General features: G+C 41.7%; 1 long non-coding RNA gene across 1 annotated transcript; it reads left to right on the top strand.

The window, feature by feature from the left end:
• Window positions 1–7,757: 7,757 nt before the first annotated feature.
• LOC140617367 (uncharacterized) lies at window positions 7,758–18,616 on the top strand. Its single transcript, XR_012017613.1, has 3 exons — window positions 7,758–7,850; window positions 17,987–18,117; window positions 18,320–18,616. It is a non-coding gene; the product is annotated as an uncharacterized lncRNA (long non-coding RNA).
• The last annotated feature ends 2,060 nt before the right edge of the window (window positions 18,617–20,676 follow it).

Below are 20,676 nucleotides of genomic sequence, written 5' to 3'. Positions count from 1 at the left end.
AACATTGCCCCTTATTAAGTGAGACAATTTCTGAACCTACCAAAGTTCTGAGCACTTGGTTTTTCCACCTAAAGAGAGAGTAACAAGGTGGTAGCAGTGACCCCCTTTCTACTTGCTTTGGCCCGTTTGGCCCACATGGCTAAAAGGAGAGCCTGGCTTTCCACACTTAATGCTTATTCCACCCACAGCACTTGGAAGGTCCTCACTTCACCATGTACATGTCCACTCCTTCTCCTGGTTCAAACCCGTGGGCATGCCTTAGAGCAGCTGCAGAAGCATTACATGCTCTCTGCTTGGCCCCCAAAGGCCTTGTGACCCAGCATGCACCATGCTTTGTGCAGGCCTTGTGCTCACCTTCAATGGAGAAATGGGAGGTGCGAGCTCTGGGGAGTTGATTGTGTTTCTCAAACATGAACAATGTACAATACCCCTGTTAGCATGTTTTTTTTTTTTTTAATTTTGAACTCCCAAGACCAACCTAAATTATTTTTATTATTGTGTTCATTGCAACAGAAAACGTGTTTTAAACTGGCTTGAACAAGAAAGGGAACTAATCTGGTTCAAACAAATGAGGATTCCTGGGGTATAATGACTTCCAGAATTGTGTAGTATGCCTCTGGCTCAGTGTGTGTGTGTGTGTGTGTGTGTGTGTGTGTGTGTGTGTGTGACTCAGCTTGATGCCTCTCTCTCAAGCTTGTCCTGGTCCTGCCACAGGATTGGCTACTGGGAGCACTTGGGGGTTACACCCTTTTTTGTTCACAGCTGAGAGACACACACTGTTGCCTGGCTTTAAACCAGTGAGGCCTGAGGAATGTCCTGAGTTGTTCATCTCAGGCCAGGACTTAGATCACTATAGCAAGGGGAGTGGGGTGACCCTTCTTGATTTAGACAGTAAAACCAGTCAGGGCCCACCCCTCGAGCTGGTGTACCAAGGCCACCCAATCAACCTAGCTGCCACCCAAGGTAGATGGGAAGAATATGCATGGTAGGGAATCAACCACACATCCACACAATTATGATGTGTTGGTGTTTGGTGAGTTTGCCCTCAATTTCTTTACCCTTCCCCTGCTCTGCTTTGCAATGCTGGTGTGTGTGTGTGTGTGTGTGTGTGTGTGTGTAGAGAGAGAGAGAGGGGCTGGTCCCTACAGGATGCATTTCCCAGTCTCCGATGTCAACCAGCTTCTGCTGGACTCAGCCAATGGGAAACAGGACTGAAGAAATGGAAACCAGGGCAAGGGAGAAACCATAGTATTTATCCCTGTCCCCATCTGCCTTGGGCAGCTTCTTTGGAAATAGATCATCTCCTGCAAAACTCCAGGTGTCCCATTGTCTCAGCTTTTATCTGGTGGCCCCAGCCTGGGCTCAGATACCACTACCACGTTCTGTCCCTCCAGCCTCGAGGTGGGGAGCTTCCTGCTGTTGCCAACATCCAGAGTACACACACGTCCCATCTGGGTCTCCACACATCCACCCCTGTGTGTCACTTCCCGCGTGAAGTTGCCTCTGTTTCAAATATTTAGAGTGGTTTCTATTTTCCTAGCGGAACCCTGCTACGCTCCTAAATATGTACAAACATAAAACCGAGTATAAACTCTATAAGCATAGGGCTCTTATATAACAATAAAAACAATAAACTTCAAAATAACATTAACTCAACATGATAGGCCATAGGGACTGTATTATTCTGCCGAACCAAATTCCTTCTTGAAATGTGAATATAAACCTATCCGCTACGGTGCATGTTCTTCCTCAGTTCAGCAGGCTTATGTCACCACATATTAGACAACATGACCCTATTCTTTCACTGATTTTCTCTGTTTGAAGTTCTGTGAAATTTTCATTCATAGAATATGAACACTGATTGCTGGCTTTCACATCTAAAAACCAATGTAATGATAAGCTCTGAAATCTCACAGCCAAACTCAGTTATAAGATCATCTAGATTTTCCAAAATGTACATTTTCCAAATATATGTGTGTGTGTGTGTGTGTATATATATATATATACACATTATGTTTTTATTATTAAAACAAAAGCACAGCATCCTAAAATATACAGTGAAAGAAATACTAGCATGGTTTTCACACAGGTACTAGTAGATTAAGAAGGGCCTGGGCCATATTTCACAGCCCCAGAATAACACTATTGTGCTCAGATTATGTGCTAGGAATGCTTTTGATAATCCTAATGACAATCTTTCCTGGCAGGTGTTATAATTTTTATTTTATAGATGAGGACGTTAAGAGACTTGCCTAAAGTCTCACATCTAGAATAAGCCAGAGCTTCACACATTCTAAAACCCAGGCCTCTCCACTCACCTCAGTGGGTGTTTGGATTACAAAGTACATTCATTCATTCAATAAATATTGGTTAGATACTTGCTTGCTGAATGTCAGGCACTGGTCTAAACAGTGGGGTAGAGTAGTGAACAAAACAGGCAAAAACCTGCCTAGCAGAGCTTGTAGGCTAGAAGAATCAGAAAATAAACAACAGTAATTAGTAAAATATGTGGTCCCTGGATAGTGACAAGTGTCAAAAAGCAGGTAAGGGGCAAAGGAAATGCAGCCAGGGTGGCAGTGGGGGGTGGGTCTTAAAATTTTAGACAGGGTGGCCAGGGAAGGCTTTTAAGCAAAGACCTGAACCAACAATTCATTCAGGTATCTGGAAGGAGCGTATTTCAGACAGAGAAAACAGCCAGCTCAGGGTGAACCACACCTGGGGGCCAGTGTGGCTGCAGCACTGGAAACCTCAGGGGTGTCTGAGGGATAGCGGAGAGTCAGCCAGGTCATTGTGAAGGACACTGGTTTTTACTCTGAGCGAGACACAAAGCCACCAGGGAGTTTCTGAACAGGATTGCTCTGGCTGTTAAATATGAAGAGACTATAGGGCCCCGGATGGAAGATGGGCCAGGAGTTAGAAATAAAGGTGACAGTTGGCAGTAATGGGACCAGGCTGTAGGTAGTTAAGAAGTCATCGAATTCAGGATATACTCAGGATTTGAAATATGACCAGGCATGCCTTAACCCCTCAGCCTTGCTGGCCAGTCAGTTTATAAGAACGAAATTCTGTCAGTCCAGAGAGGCACAAAAAGACCCCAGCACAAGCACAGTCCAGAGCAACGTTGCCCAGTAGAATCTTCTGTGATGATGGAAATGCTCTCCATTCTCCAAAATGGTGACCCCCGGCCCTATGTGGCTCTTGAGCCCTTAAGATGTGGCTAGTGTGACTGAAGGACTAGATTTTTTTTTTTTTTACTTACCTTTAATTAATTTAAATTTTACCAACCTGCATTGGACAGCACAGCGCTAGAGAACCAGCCTGATAATTGCACACAGGCAGCTCTCTCACCCCTTGTTGGGATTTACTAAGAAGACAATTGCCCGTGCTTGTATTGTGTGTGCTCAGATCTCAACTCCTCAGGCACGAGTCAGAGTGCCTTTGAGAAATGGCTGTGGTGTGAATAAAGTGCTAATTTTATCTCTGAAATGGCCCATTAATAAACAACAAAGTGTTTATAAATATGCAAAACACACAATTAGTCAATTCCACAAAGTCTCTGTGATGGGAACCTTAAAGCATGTCCTAGAGTGAAGGGTGGGGGAATCCAAATAAATTTAGTTTCTCTTTAAACCCTACAAGCAATGAATACTGAATAATTTACTTCTGAGAGTTGTAACACAAAAGCAAGTCATTTATTGGTTCCTCTGAGCATGAGCAGCACATTCTAACTTAATTCATATATGTGGAAACCCATTATAAGAAGTAAACGAGTTACCAATGAGAGCAATGGCAGATGGCAGCTGTTTTGCACTACTTCATGGACCTTGAATTACTCTAATCATCATTTTATTTAAGCCCAGAAGGCCATAAGAAATAAGTTACTGACTCCGCTGAAATATGTCTCCCTTAAACATATAAACTAGAACCTGAAATAGGTACATTATTCAAACAATTTCTTGCAGTGACAGGCACAGCCTCACAAGCCAAAGGCAGCCAAGAAATTCTGCAATACCTCCTAGGATCTGAGGAGATCTCCTTCAGAAGATAATTTAGAAGGGGCCCTTTTTAACAAACAAGATGCTCTGCCTTTTCCAACAGAGTGAACGCCTTTTCCAGAATTCTTGTTAGCATAGCTGCTAAATTCCCTCTCCCAAGAAAATGATACTGTGTTGGCCCCTATCACCTAAACCAGAAATCTGAGCATTATGTTTTGGGGTTTTTTTTTTTTCAGCTTTACTGAAATACATAAAAGTTTAAAGTGTACAAAGTGTTGGGGCGCTGGCTGGCTCAGTCAGGTAAGTGACTCCCAATTTCTGCTCCAATCATGATTATAGTGTTGTGAGGTCGAGCACCATGTCAGGCTCCACGTTGGGGATGGAGCCTGCTTAAGATTTTCTCTCTCTCGGGGTGCCTGGACAGCTCAGTGGGTTAAGCATCTCCCTTCAGCTCAGGTCATGATCTTAGGGTCCTGGGATGGAGCCCCACCTCGGGCTCCATGCTCCAAAGGGAGTCTGCTTCTCCCTTTGCCCTCTGCCCCCTCACCTCTGCTCATGCTCTCTGTCTCAAATAAATATATAAAATCTTTAAAAAATATATATATAAATTCTCTCTCCCCCGCCCCTCCTCCTTTCTAAAAAAATTTCCCTAACTTTATTAAGATATAATTGACATATAGCATTGTGTAAATTTAAGGTGTGCAACAACTGTTGATTTGTTACATTTAAATATTGCAATATGATTACCATCCTAGCAGTGAGCTAACACCTCTATCACATCATATAATTATCATTGCTTTTTTGTGGTAAGAACATTTAAGATCTACTCTGTTAGCAACTTTTAAGTATATATTAGCTATATATATTTATTATCAATGTATTAATATATAATCAATAGTATACCTATTAACTATAATCACCATGCTGTACATTAGATCCCCAAAACTTGTTAACCTCATAACTGCAAGTAGGTACCCTTTGACCAATATCTCCCCACCCCCTCCCCCAGCTTCTGCTCACTACCAGTCTATTCTGTTTCTCTGAGTTCAGCTGTTTTAGAACACACGTATAAGTGAGATCACACAGTTTTTCTTTCTCTAACTTAACTCATTTAGCATAATTCTGGGCATTACATTTCACCTTTCTCCCTCCCTGATTCCAATCCAGTTGTGTCTCTGGATTAAAAGATCCTCCTAAGTGTCCGTCTTCTAGCTTCTTGCTCCAACCCATTCTTCATGCAGCAGTGTGAAATGTCTCTGTGCCGAGAAAGCTCTCTGGATCATCACAGATCCTCAACACCACTTGTGGGATGAATGAAATAATGAGGTCAGAGAGGCAGGCAGAGTCAAATAATAGAAGTGTTGGAAAAGAGTTTGATTTCGATGCTGAGAGTCATGGGAAGCAAATAGGAAAGCCCCTTCACCTGATTTGGGTATTGTCAGTGTCCTCCAGCCCACAACCACCAGAACACACCTGTGGTAGAGCAAGCTGGGTGGACTGACTCCTTGCAGTGAATTAGAACATACACCATAGGAGGTTGTCTGGGGGGATCAGTTGGTTGGGTGTCTCCCTGTGGCTTGGGTCATGGTTCTGGGGTTCTGAGACGAAGCCCCGTGTCTGGCTCCCTGTTCATCAGGGAGTCTGCTTCTCCCTCTCCCTCTGCCTGTCCTCCCTGTTTGTGTTCTCTTTCTCTCTCTCTCTCAAATAAATAAAATCTTTAAAAAAAAATAAAAAGAACATACACAGGGGAACTGTGGGGGTGTCACTGCTAAAGAGTATGAGAAATGACAGGATTGGGGTTTGTGTTAGGTGATTATGGAGAAGGCTCAAGACAGTGGGGTTTGCTCTGGATGCAATGTCGTCAGGAAGCAAGGGGTGTTCTGTGACTGGATTTCTTAATAAATCTTGTCTTGGAGGTGGGAGGAATGGAGTGAACCTTAAAAGAATGATGGGCAAAGAAGTGGCCATAACTTGTATCAGCCAGAAGGGAAGGCTGGCTGGTCAGTTCTGTGGTCTGAACATTGTTGATATTGTCTCTGTTCAGACATGATTACACAGTGCGCATATTCTTGTCATCTGTCTGTTGGGGATCTGTGATGCGTTTGTGTTGGACAGAAGAACGCTGCAGGCCAGCTGTGAGTACCAGGCCAGCCCTCACCTGCCAGGGGCTCCTTTTCTCTTTTCCAGTATTACTAAGATACAGAGCAGAAAAGCAGGGTGTCCAGTACAGGGAAGATGCAGTGGTCTAAGCGAGAGATGGTGGGGTGGGGTAACAGCAGTGCAGCTGATAAGAAGTGAGTACATTCAGGATACATGGCCACACTCCAACCATATCACTCCTCAGAAGAACACCGACCCCTCAGGAATCAGTGAGTACTAGCTGATACGTATAGCTTTCTCTAGACTGGTTTCTGGCAAGTTATCCAAATAATATGATATTCCTGACAGCACTCTGTATATTCAGATTTCCTGAAAATTACATCTATAAACCACTGAAATAGCAAAAGCTACTGCAGGATACTATCATTAAGTGGCAGTAACTGCCTTTGTTGTGAATGGTTTTGATTTAATTTGTTAGTAGGGGTTTAGAGATATTTATATGCTTTCTACCCTTTATGATTTTATAGGTCAAAATAGAGGGTGTTTTTGTTTTGTTTGGTCATTCATTTATTCAACAACAGATTTCCAAGAACCAGTGCCAGGCATGTTCTAGAAGCCAGAGTTACAGGAGGGGAAAAAAATAGATAAAAACCTCTGACCCGGTGGGGCTTGCATTAAAATGGATAGGAGAGACCATAAAGAAATAGAGAAATAAAACATACAGAATATTAAATAGCAACATATGCCAATGGAAAAAAAAGCAAGAGCAGGGAGGGAGATCTAGAATGTCCTAGGAGTTGGGTGATCCTAGGCAGCATCTCTAGGAAAGGCTTCACTGAGAAGGTAGCTTGGAGGAAGGGCCTGATGGAAGTGAAGTGCCCAGCTCAGTGGATGTTCGGAGAGAAGCATGGCAGGCCAAGGGCACAGCCAAGGCTGAGGCTCCAGGGCAGGAGGGTACCAGGGCTTGACGCAGCTCAGGGAGGACAGGGTGGAGAGCAAGGGAAGGACTAGGCATGGAGTAGAGGTCAGAGGAGCCATGAGATGGAGATCAGAGGAGGCCAGGGAGGCAATGTCAAAGATCATGGCTTTCTCTCTGAGTCTTAGGGGGAGCTTCTGAGGGGAATGGGTGACAGTTGAATATTTAAAATATTAGCAAGCACTAAAACACTCTGTTGCTGAGATTAAAAATAGTAAAAATTTGTGTCTTTAAAAAAATTAAAATTAAAAAATTAAAAAAATAATAAAAATATGTGTCTTTTGATTTTTTTATTGTTTTCCTACTGTATAGTTTTAATATTCTCTTTTGTTACTAAGTGTAATATGCTCATGACAAATAATGTAGAAAATACAAACATGATAAATAAGACAATTAAAAACCACTACTTCCTACCATCCAATGATGACCATTGTGACTTTGAGTTTGCCCTATCTTTTTTCTTTTTATATGTAATATATATACATGTGTGCATCTATATGTTCTTTGAACCTTTTTCTCACTTTCTAATCATGACCATGTTCACAATGTCATTAAAAATCCTTTCAGACATTTCCAGTGGCAAAGTATTACATCACATGAATGAACCATGATTTCCTTATCATGCAGTTCACTCCTTTCTCTGCCATGCAGCAGCTCTACTTGCAAAACAATTAAGATTCCAAAAGAATGTTCCCAACCATCTTTGTTCCCTAGTTCAAGACCACACACAGGGGACAGCTTATGCCATCTGAGGAGTCAGACTGGAACAGCTTGTAGCGGTATGTAGTGGTTTCTTCTTCTGTGGGAATATCCTTAGGTTGAATAGTCCTTGGTTGAGGATATTTTGTGGTTGAATTCACTCAGAGGTGATTACTGGTGCTTTGAAAATACAAATCTGGCAGCATTTCAATGCGAACGATGGGCCTGGAGGCCCATCCTTCTTCCCTCTAACCCTGTCCACTCCCCCCATCACACCCTCCCTGCCCCACACCATGTCAGATTTCATCAATCAAGAAAGAAGACAGAAGTGCTGCCCCTGCTGCCTGGCACAGGGACCCCTGATATGACTGTGACGCCACTGAACTACACCAGCCATTTCCCAAGGATGCTGGTGCCCACCTCTACTCTGATATCCTGTCTCACTCCCAAGGCTCACCCAGCCTTACCTCATACCCTCTCTCCCAGCACTGTCAGATCCGCAATCTCAAGACAGTGACTAAACATTGACCACATTGTCAATTATAGTGTAGTAATTAACACAGGGCTCTCCAAAAGTCCTCAGATTCCAGCACTTCCCAATCCAGTGCCCAACAAGACTCATGACCATCTCCCAGCCCAGAAAGGCCAGATCAGAGAACAACTGGGTCTTGAGGTCCATGTCTTCTGGTCAATGAGGCAGAAATAGATAGAGCCTCCTTCTCACCCTATGCCATAATGAGACTGACCCGCACCTTGTCATTTTTGGGTAAATGGGGTATAGCTATGAAGGCTCCAGAGAGTGGATCTCAACTCTATCCACTCAGAGCTTGTTAGATACGCAGAATCTTGGGGCACCCTAATGAATCAGCTGTTAAGTCGGTTAATGAATCAGAACCTGCATTTTAATAAGACGCCTAAGTGATCCCGGTGTACAGTAAAATTTGAGAAGCATTGCTCTGAGTCAGTAGTCCTTAAACTTGAGTGAACGTCACCTGGAGTGCTTGTTAAAATAAGGGCTGCTAAATACTCAGCCACAAAAGAGAATGAAATTTTGATATATGCTAAAATACAACATGGATGGGCCTCAAGAACATGATGCTCGATAACAAGACAGACACAGGAGGAAAAATATCATGTGATTCCATGTATAGGAGGTACCTAGAACAGGCAAATTTATGGAGTCAGAAGATAGAATACAGGTCACCAGGGGCTGTGAGGGGAGAGTGGGGACAAAGGGGACTGTACAGGGTTCTTGCTGAGGATGATGAAATAGTTTTTGGTATAAATCATGGTGATATATGCACAACGTTGCGAATGTGTTTAATGCCACTGAGTTGTGCACTTACAAATGGTCAAAGTGATAAATACTATGTCGATTTCACCACAAGAAAAAAAATAAAACTTATAGAAATGACAGGTTGCTGGGACCTACCCGTAGAGCTTCTGATTTCTGATTCAGCAGGTCTAGACCGAAGTCCGAGAACTTGCATTTCTGACAAGTGCCCAAGTGATGTCGATGTTGCTGATCTGAGAACCATATTCTGAATGGCAAGAATCTGAGCACCGTTTCTCAATCAAAATTAAAGGAAAACTGATGTCCAGATCCCATCCCAAAGAGTCTAATTTGATTGATCTGATTGGGCCTAGGCCTTCTTCAGGTTATCCTACTGGAGAACAATAGATGGGTGGGACTGTCTGGGAACCCCCTCCCCTACCCATGCTTCCTACTGGTGAGGATCTTTCTTCCTGGAAAAGAGGAAGTTTCATGGATGCTTTCTGGGGGCACCTGGATGGCTTAGCTGGTTAAGTATCTGACTCTTGGTTTCAGCTCAGGTCATGAATTCATGGTTATGGGATCGAGCCCCATGTGGGACTCCACACTTAGTGGGGAAGCTGCTTGAGACTCTCTCCCTCTGCCTCTGCCCCTCCCCCTCCTCTCTCTTGCTCTCTCTCTAAAAATAAATAAATAAACCTTTGGTGGGGAGGGGGAAGAAGGAGTTATCTTGGTGGTGGAGGAATTTCTTATACTAGGAAAATTACCTTACCCTGTATTCTCCCAGAAAAAGCCTTCTAACCATGGGACAGATCCTCAAGTTAGAGGGGGACATTCACTCAATTACTGAATGACTAGGGTTGATAGAGAGATTTGAGCTTTGTTACTTTCCCATGTTAGTGTGTGAAATCCTTAATTCTTTTAAGAAACCTTCTTTTAACTAAATGTAGGACCCCCCCCCCGACTCACACTTCATTTCCTAACATCTGACAAATCTGTCACAGGTGAACCTACTAGAACAGAATAGGAAAGAGAGAGAAAACCAAGTGCTGCTTTCCTGAGCATTCTTCCTCAACCCAAAACCATCCCATGAATAGCCAGTTTGCTGATTTTTCCCCCAATTCTAAAGAGATCCATAAGATCATAGAATTGACCGTAGCCATGTCCACAGATGGTAATAGGACAATAAAACTCTTGCACATTTGATTCTTCAGTTAAAATTTCCTTTGGCTTTCTGTACTTTATTCACCAAGCTATTTATATTCCTGCAGCTGGTTAAGCACCTACATAGGCACCCTGACCAGGGTGGGCAGAGCCCCTTCCCTGCTACTTCCCTCCCTCCAGCCTGCACCCACCCACCACTATTCCCACCCGAAATTCAGTTCATTCCTTTTTCCCACGACCACTGGAAGGAACAAGGGAGGGGCAGCCTCAAGACCACATGCTCTACCCAACTCTACTATATGGCACTTACAGCATGTTAAAAATAACGCATTGAGGGGCGCCTGGCTGGCTCAGTTGGTTGAGCACTGCCTTAGGCTTAGGTCATGATCCCTGGGTCATGGGATCAAGGGCCTCATTTAGCTCATGGGATCAAGGGCCTCATTTAGCTCCCTGCTCAGTGGGGAGTCTGCCTCTCCCTCTCCCTCTGTGCCCTCTCTCTCTCTCTCTCTCACTCTCAAATAAATAAATAATAATAAAAATAAAACATTGAACAGGAGTACTAGCAAAGACAAATATTCAGAGATTGGCTAAGGCCTGAACATGAAACATTGACTTTAAGATAGCATTTCTAAAAGACTCTCTGGCAGAAGCCAGCAAAAAGAATTCACTTTCGTTCAAACCTTCTGAAATCTGCTCTCCTTACACCTTTTTCTCTCTACTCCAGATTACCTTCATGTACAGACAGCCAACTCTACCTCTACAAGTCCTTCTGCTCCTTCTTCTGACCTCCCAAGTGAATGATCCTTTCCCAGATTTTCTCAGGAAAAGGATCACATTTGGCAATATCATCTCAAAATTGCTAGGATAACATGCTGATCTAGAAGTCAAACTCAAGTTCAGGACTATAATTAAGAACTCCAAAACCTCAGGAAGACAAAAGTAACCTGCAGAATTAGGGATCTTGTCAGTTATTTACTATCCTGGACTGCTGGATCCATACCAACTAACTCACTTAATTATAAGCCCTCATGTGGGAAAAAATGGTTAAAGGCCACAGGGTGGGAAGGTCAAGGTGCGGGTGGGATTTAAATAAGCCAACTGTGCACAATCCAGATATTTCAGATATTGGTCTTGAGAGGATAAAAAAATAGGAAATGAAATACATATGGCTGTTATTGGAATCTTCCCCTTGAGAGAAGATTGGATGAAACTTCAAAGTTGTAAATAAAATAAATATGTCTCAATAGGAGACCTTAAAACTAGACCTCAGAAATCTTTTCAACAATATTCTGAGATACACCTAACGGCTGAAGCAAAAGGAGATTTGCCCTCTCTTTTGGTAAATAGGCTCACATTTGAAATAGGAAACTTAGTCAGAAAAAATAAATTGGACTGAGAAATTGCCAATTTAGAATATCTCCAACATGTGGCTTAACATTTTCAAAAGCCCTAGAAAATAAACAAGCTAGGAATGAAAACAAACTTCTGGCTGTCCCAATTAAACAACTGGTCCCTAAAATAAAAACAAAAGCAAAAGCTTTTCTATTCTCTGAGAATTCCAAGAGTCTATGAATGAGGACACCTGTAGATACTGCAAGCAGAAGGGCCATTGGAAAATTCATGCCATATGTTGGTTAGGAAACAGAAAACAACTGTCTAAAGTCAGCCCAGTGGTGCTGCAACTAGGAGAAAGAACCCAACTAATTCCCTACCCTTCACCTAAACCCACAAGGAGCATGGTTTATGAATATATATATGGACAATTCATCTTTTTTATTGATATAGATATTGATATATTGATATCCATATCACAGAACATCAGATGCCCCAGAGCACTGAAACCACTCCAGTAGCGGGAATTCTCAACAACCACAAGCCCCTTTCCACATTCCCATCCACAACTGCTACATTGGAGCCATTAGCAGGAGAACATTCCTTTCTTCTCTGTGACACGACTTCTGTAAATTTAATAGGTAGGGAACAAGTTAGCAAGTAGAACTGACAACTAAAATGTACTACAGAGGGATTATTTTTGGAAGGCCCCAAATTATAACTGATATTCATATGAAAAGACCTATACTGTGTATGACTCCAGAAACTACTGAAGAGTCAGCCACAGTCTCAGAATCCCTAAAAGTCGAAGACTGGGCAAAGGCAAGTCAATGCTTTGGAACAGAGTCATAAGAGTCCAGATTGATTCTCCTAAACTTTAACCTAAACTTCCCAATACTCTACTAAAACTCAATGCAAAGAAGATCTTAGACTAATTACAACCAGCCAAATTGAAAAAATGGATTAATTATTCTTTGTAATGGTCCCTGTAATACCTGGTTCATCTGCTTAAAAGCCTAACAGTTGAGCCTATAGATTGGTCTAAGGTCTGGGAGCAGTTAAAACAGGCTTGCTTCCCAGCACTACCTTACTCAAATACCACGCCCTCCTCAGTCCCACCTGAAGGCAAATTCTGCACTATAATAGATTTTTTTGTTGTTCAACATTGTTTAGTATCCCTTTGATGAAGTATGTGATATGTATTTCCCTTCACTTCAGAAAAGCAACAATTCTCTTGGATAGTTATGGCCTAGGGATTCACCAAAGCTCCATCCTATTCTTCTCAAATCTTAAAAGATCTTAAGGAAAAGCTGTTTCCTTGTGGGTCCCTTTGGATCCAATATGCAGGTGACTACTTATGTTCCTTGAAGATTCTAAAGCCAACTCTGTACTTCTACTCACAGAGCTACCAAAAACAGGACACAAAGCTGAGAGAGAGAATTTCCAATTCTGAAACAACAGCAACAACAACAATTCATTGTCTAGACCATGACCTATTAACTTCAGGAAAGGCATTATCTGAGGAGAGATTATAAATTATGCAATTGTGTCTGGCATTCACTGGGTATTATGGAGAACGGCCACGAAGTATTTCTGGAATATCAAGCTTCTATATGATTTGACAGAATCAAATATCACACACCCTCTCATGGAACAAAAAAACTAAAAAGGCCTTCAGTGATTTCAAATATCCCTTTGACAGCCATCTAAACTAAATCTCCCAAATTATCATAAGCCTTATCTTTTGTTTGTGCTTGAAAGGTTAGGCCATGCTCTAGGGGTATTAACTCAAAAACATTCTTCACATCAAAGACCCATTGCCTATTATATCTGGCCCTTTGGTCTGGAAGCTAGAGATTTTTCTACTTGCCTCAGAGCAATTGTATACCCTCAGCTAAATTAAATAAAGCACTTCAGATCCTGCACTTGGATTGCCTTTAAACCTGATCCCTATGGCTAATTGAAAATGCCAACATTTTTCTTCTAGCCTATTAATAAAAAAATATTGTTACTTTCTTCCTTCTCATAGTATCATACACTATTCTGACAACTCCACCCAGCAACTTTATTATCCTTACCCTTGAGGGAGAATATTATAATCATGTTTCTGCTATTTAAGAATTGTCCATGTCCAGAACACATATCATAGACATCCCCACACCAAATCCTAACTTAATATTGTTTGGTGATTGGTCTTCTCTTAAAAAGGAAAAGATCTAAACCCATGTTCACAGCAGCATTATTTACAACAGAAAAAAGGTGAAAGCAATCCAAGTGTCCAATGGCAGATGAATGGATAAACAAAGTGTGGTATACACATTCAATGAGCTATTATTCAGCTCACGGAAAGAAATTCTAACACATGCTACAACATGGTTGAACTTTGAAGATATTATGCTAAGTGAAATAAGCCAGATGCAAAAGGTCAGAAATGATTCATTTATATGACATTCCTAGAGTAGTCAAATCCATAGAGACGGGAAGAAGAATGGTGGTTTCCAGGGCTGAGGGAAGTTAGGGTATGGAGAGTTAGTGTTTAATGGGTACAGAGGTTTCAGGTGGAGAAGATGAGAAAGTTCTAGAGATGCATGGTAGTGATGGGTGCACGATGTAAACATAATGCCACTTAACACAATTTACTGCTTAACAGTACAATTAAAAATGATTGAAATGGTATATTTTATGTTACATATTTTTTACCACAATAAAAAATAAAAAGAGACAATACAAAAAAAAAAAAAAAAGAGATAATACCAGGCTGGTTATATGAAAGCTATCACAGATTCCCTTGAAAAATCCCTTTAACAGCCACCTTAAAACTATGAGGCATTCCCAATCCCTTATTAAAAGTCAAATCAATGTAGGTAATCAAAAATATAGCTTTTTCAATGGTGTAGCTAAATTCACTTTTATTGCTAAAAACAAAAGGGTAAATATATTCACAGATAGCTGACATGCTTTTGGAGTAGTTAATGATTTTGAAATGACATGGAAGCAAGGAGATTTCTTAACCTCTTCTAACACTCCTATACAAACAATGGACAACAAATACATAAATTACTGATATCTTAATGCTACCTGAGGAAATTGTTCTTGTAAAAGTAAATAAGATGCTGTAGAGATTAGAAGAAATGCTTTAGTAGATCATCATGCTAAACAAGCTGCTCTGATATCATGCTTATGCAAGAATCACCTATAAAAAAATTAATATCCATAGTCATTCAAGAATTCCATAATAGATGCACAACATTTAGCTACCAACTCCGAAAACAAACACTGTGGATAACTAGAGAGTAAGATACATGAGGAGATCTGGTGAGGCCAGGATGGCTGAAGGGGAACATCGGATAATCTCAAAGGAATATTTCTAAAATATACCATGAAACAATTCATCACAGCAGGAATGAGCAACTACAATATTAAACAATTCCTGGCTGAGAAATTTTTCTGGAATATCCAATTCATTCCTCATCTGTAACCAACATAATTTGGAGAATACTGTAAAGGTGGGGTATGGACCAGAACTATGTCCAAAGGGATACTCAGACAATCTCCAAATGGATTTTATACAATTGCTACTATAGTTTATCTATGTATAATAACAATAGTATGTCCATTTTGTAGGTGGATTGTATTCCCCTGATACAAACCTAGAATCTACTCTGGCCAAAATACTTTTAGTTTTATGGGACCTACTTGGGACCTTCCTACTTACCCATTCAGGGATAGAGGAATACATTTTACTGGAAGAATTACTTGTAAATTATACAAAGCTTTGCTCTTTTCTCAAAATCTCTGTTGTCCTTATGTCCCAATCCTCTGGGAATATAGAAAGAACATGTGAAATATTAAAACTGAAAGTAGCTAACCACCTTTAGGTCTTATAGTCCTGAGTTCTTGTCCTTTAAGAGCTCAAACACCACCTCTTGGTAAAAGGGTGCCTGGAAAATCCATGCAACTAGGAATATCTTCACCCATACTTGATTTCCATCTTTTACAAGCTAATTATTATAAGGGACTAACTCAATACACTCAGTCCAATCATTCCATAGGCTGCTGTTCCCCCTCCAATGACCTAATCAGTCCCTCTTCGACCTAAAACAGGTCATCTAGGGTACTAGAAAAGACATCAGAGAAAGCTGCCCTTGAATCTCCCTAGAAAAGACCTTATGACGTGCTCTTAACTACTGGTACATCCGTCAAACAACAAGGAATTATCCTTAAATATGTTACTCAATCAAAATGACACCATCTGTCTGATAAAAATCAGAATGTTATATCTACTAAAAAATTGAGATTTCCCCAAAAGAAGGCTTCCAGAAGGAAACAGTCCATAGAAGTTGGCTTCTAACTCAAGAGATTCAGAACAAGCTGATGACCATATGAAGGGGACAGTTTCTACCCAAGGTGATTAGAACAGGATTTTTCTTAAGATTTTATTTATTTATTCACGAGAGACACAGAGAGAGAAAGGCAGAGACACAGGCAGAGGGAGAAACAGGCTCCATGCAGGAAGCCCGAAGCATCACTCGATCCCAGGACTCCAGAATCATGCCCTGAGCCAAAGGCAGACACTCAACCACTCAGCCACCCAGGTGTCCCTAGAACAGGGTTTTTCTATATGCTACACTTTCCTTTATTAGTCTCCCTTTCAATCATACTTTTCCTCATTACTGATTTAACATCACACACTTCTGACTTAGCCTGTCATGCCACCAATACTACTGATACTGATTTTCTTTGTCTAGGCCTTACGGAAGGTAAAATCATCCTACCTCTAGTAATACAGCTCTCTTACCAGTACGGCCAAACCCCAGATAATAGCCATACATGTAATCAATCCTCCTAAAGACAGTTTTTTTCAAGAATATTCTAATCAACAAATAGCTTTTAGACTAATATTTGTTAATGAACATCCAGGACAGGATTGCTACAACTCTATGTAATGACCATGACTCAACCTGATCATATAAACTGGCCCAGCTCCCTTCTTTACCCCCTCTTTTATAACTATTTTTGGTGTTTCCTCAGTATTAGTATTTCAGATCGAATTCCCTAATAGACAAAAATATTCAAAGTCATTACTCTTATAAATAGGCCAAAAATTATGCCAATCTTACTAACGATGGTGATCCCTGTAGACAGTACATCGATGAAGAAAAATGTACTTGTGCTTGGAAAGAGGTAAAATTTTGGATGTAACAGTGATGTGACAGTCATGACAATACCCAGAGACAATACACATATCTCCACTAAGATTTACCACATACTATGATGCTTCTGTGTACTTCCTTGGTTATATTCCCATGCAAAAATCAGGCTCTTAGTAGCTGACCCAGGACTGGAGCAATCACTTAGATCATTCCAAGTGTATGACTCCTTAATATCTTCAATACACTATGTCTTCTTAAAAATATTCCTAAAGAGGGGCACCCGGATAGCTCATCTCTCATGAATAAATAAATGAAATCCTTAAAAAACATATCCTTAAATATATATTATTCCTAAGAATAATATCCTGCCTGGAGGTATTGGTAGGATGCATTCCTTCAAACAACATCAATGTCCTCAATAGAATTTCAAAAATTTGGAACAATCAACAATTTTCTCTATAGTTTAGCTGATGTAGTAATTAATGTAGCCACGCCCTAGGATCATAATAAACAAGTACAAATTCTTTAGTCCAGGTAGTTCTGAATAAGATAATTGTTTTGCACCTGGTCAGTTAGGGGAGAAGGTAAGTCTGCATAACAGCTAACATTTCACATGGTACCTGGGTGAACAGTACAGGGAATGTAAGCTAAAATAAAGGATCACCTGGGGAAAAAAAAAAAGGACCGCCTGGATATCTAGAATAGATCAAGGGGGTTGCTAGAAAAGATTGATTCTATAACTCTACATGACTCTGTAAAAGATGGGTTAATATACCTGTATCAATATTAAGAACTTTTCAGATTAGATATGAGACAGGGCATCTAGACAGGAATAGAATAAAAGTGGGTTTGCAGGTCTGATAAGTGAAGTTGAGAGATTTACCATTTTGTGACTCCTTCTTCCTCTGCAACCTAGACAGGAGGTTTGTCCTGGCAGTGGGAATAAGGGTAAATTCAGGCAAGGAGGTAGGCATGTAGGAGAGACTGAGTCAGAAATCTGAGAGGTATGAAGACAGTATGTATGAGTCACTGAGTAGAAATTGCAGAGTAGCGAAACATAGCCAATGGCCAGGCCTTGCTGAGGCTCCAACCAGATCAATGCTCCTGAGCAGCAGGTCCATCTTCCCAGTAGTGTGGCTGCATTGGGCAGCGCTCAGCTGCCAGAGACCGGTGGTCTGTCCCCCAGCTAGTTCCACCCTCCTTGCAATGAGCAAGCAGCTTTCCCTAACACAGCCTTCAGGTTGATCACAGCCCCAACCCCTCCACTGAAGTGAGTTTTCTTCTCTTTCTACAGCTTCCGGATATTTTAGTAAGAAAAGGCTACTCTGGGGACCATTGGCCAGGTGCTCCCTCAAAACTTCACCTCCAATTTTTAGCTGCAAATTGTTCACGGTTTAATCAGAGTTCTCCAACCAGAACTGACTGGTGAGTATCCCTCTCACAGTGCACAACTCTAGGGTATTGGCCTTTTGGTCGGCCTGTCAGTCCACTTAGCTCAGGTGCCAGCTTCTTTCTGCAGTCTGAAAGCAGGCATCGCCTGGCTCATACTATCAGCAAAGAGACCTAGAGATTCCTTTCTGGCTGCAAATCACAACACTCTTGGTTTCTCTGCTTTCTTTATCTTGAGTTCCCAACTAGAAAGAAAAATAGTTGCAGCCACACGATGTCTTTATACCAAGCACAACAAACTCTGAGGGCACTTCCCTGATTTCTTTTTAATCGTCTATGGACTTCATTGTTTTCACGTCTCAAGAAGCTCTCCAGCTGCCCTGGTATGGATTGTACAACAAGTTCCTTTAAGGAACAATTTGTAAACTTGCCCCTCATGTAATCTGTTGTCTGAGGCCTGATATTTACCACAGGCCATTTTTTAATAATTTAAATAGAAAATATAACAAGGTTTCCAATAAGGATGTTCAACTGGGCATATCTCTATATCCTTCTGGTGAAGGAAGGGGGGAGAGATTTCTCGGCCTGATTCTGTCACTTGCTAGTTAACTAGTTAGGTAACCATCATTCTGCAAGTCATTCCTTTTCTGAGGCTCTTCCTTCTTTAAAAAAAAAAAAAAAAGAACAGTCATGCTGAGCTGCCTCCTTCCTCACAGAGGTGTTGCATGGATTAAATATGATAATGAATGTCAAAGTGCTTTGTAAACTGCAAATCTAAGGTGTTATTATTCCCTTGGTGAAAGTAAACATAGGCTGTATATCTTCTCTGCAGGAGTATAAAGGTTTGGAGTTTTCATTAAAGGCAAATCCACAGTGTTTATTGAACCCCTTTTGTTTGCATGCATTTGCTAGGCATTTGTATATAAATCATTTCATTTTATCTTCCTAGTAAGCCTGTGGCGCAACTAGTTTTAAAACCCACTTCACAGATAAGGAGACTAAGCTTCAAAGAGATGAAGCAATTCACCCACTATCCACAGCCAGTAAGTACTGACAGCAGTTCTGGACTAGCACAGCACCTCTTCTCCACACAACCCTCAAGGATGTGGGCTCCTTCCAGCTCATGACACTCTGCCATCCTAAGTGGCCCCTGGCCTCATCATCCAAGATGGAGTGCAGCATCACCTCCCAAGAAGGAGGGGAGAGGACAGGACAAAGTGGAGAGGCCAACTCTTAAGGAATGGTCACAAGAGGTTCCATATGACACTTTGCCAATCCCTTGGCCAGAATATATTCACACAATTGGTTTGATGACAAGATCCTAATGGAGCATTTGAACAGAGCAATTGGAGAGAGTTTAGTAAAGGGGTCACATTCAAAGGTGTGGGTACAATTAAGAGAAACACACAGGGTCGTGGTGCACACCAGAGTTAGAGACGGTGGAGAAATATCATAACCACAGGCCTGAAGGGACATGGAAGGGATTGTTCCTGGAGCCTAGAGAAGGCTGGAGTTGCAGCTGTAGGAGGGGGCTATCCCAATTGAGCTGTGGCCTTTGGTAGCGGAAAACCAACTTGTTATATATATATATACTCTGTCTAGCCAAAGGACCAAGATAGGGGTGTCCTAGCAAGACAGAAAACTTTGAGACAATACCCATTCAGCCTGCCAAACATCACAAAAACAAAAACAAAGACAAAAACAAAAACAAAAACCATCTTGTGGCCACACTCCACCCATGCCAGCAAAGGCCACATGAGGAACCTAGACCACCATCCTCAAAAGGATGTAACAAGATGCTCCATCCACTGTCCCTCTCACCATGGTAGTGTCATAAAAGACTGCATGGGGAACAAAACTTCCATTCTCTCTGGAGTGACTCAGAATATCCCTGTATTTGGAGATAGTCTTTAAAGAGCAATTAGGTGAAACAAGATCATTGGGGTGGGCTCTAATCTGCTATGGCTGGTGTCCTTTAAGAACAGGAGACTAGGGATCCCTGGATGGCTCAGCAGTTCAGTGCCTGCCTTCAGCCCAGGGTGTGATCCTGGAGACCTGGGATCAAGTCCCACGTCGGGCTCCCTGTATGGAGCCTGCTTCTCCCTCTGCCTGTGTCTCTGCCTCTCTCTCTCTCTCTCTGTGTGTGTGTGTGTGTGTGTGTGTGTGTGTGTCTCATGAATAAGTAAATAAAATCTTTTAAAAAAAAGAAGAGGAGGAGGAGACTAGAGGGGTACCTGGATGGCTCAGTTGGTTAAGCATCCTACTCTTGGTTTGGGCTCTGGTTGTGACCTCAGGGTTGTGTGATGGAGCCCTGAGTCAGGCTCCACACTCAGCAGGGAGTGTGCTTGGGATTCTCATGCTCCCTCTCCCTCTGCCCCTCCCCCTGCTCACAGGCTCTTTCTCTTTCTCAAGTAAATAAATAAAATCTAAAAAAAAAAAGAGGGACTAGAACATAGATACACAACACAGAATATCATGTGAGGACACAGGGAGGAGGAGATGGCCATGTAAAGCAGAAGAGCGAGGTGCCAGGACGAACCAACCCAGTGACACCTTGATCCTAGATTTCTAGCCTCCAGACCTATGAGAAAATAA

The sequence above is a fragment of the Canis lupus genome, chromosome 2, assembly GCF_048164855.1.
Source record: "Canis lupus baileyi chromosome 2, mCanLup2.hap1, whole genome shotgun sequence".
NCBI classification, from domain to species: Eukaryota; Metazoa; Chordata; class Mammalia; order Carnivora; family Canidae; genus Canis; species Canis lupus.
This window is presented reverse-complemented; position numbering and strand designations above follow the sequence as displayed.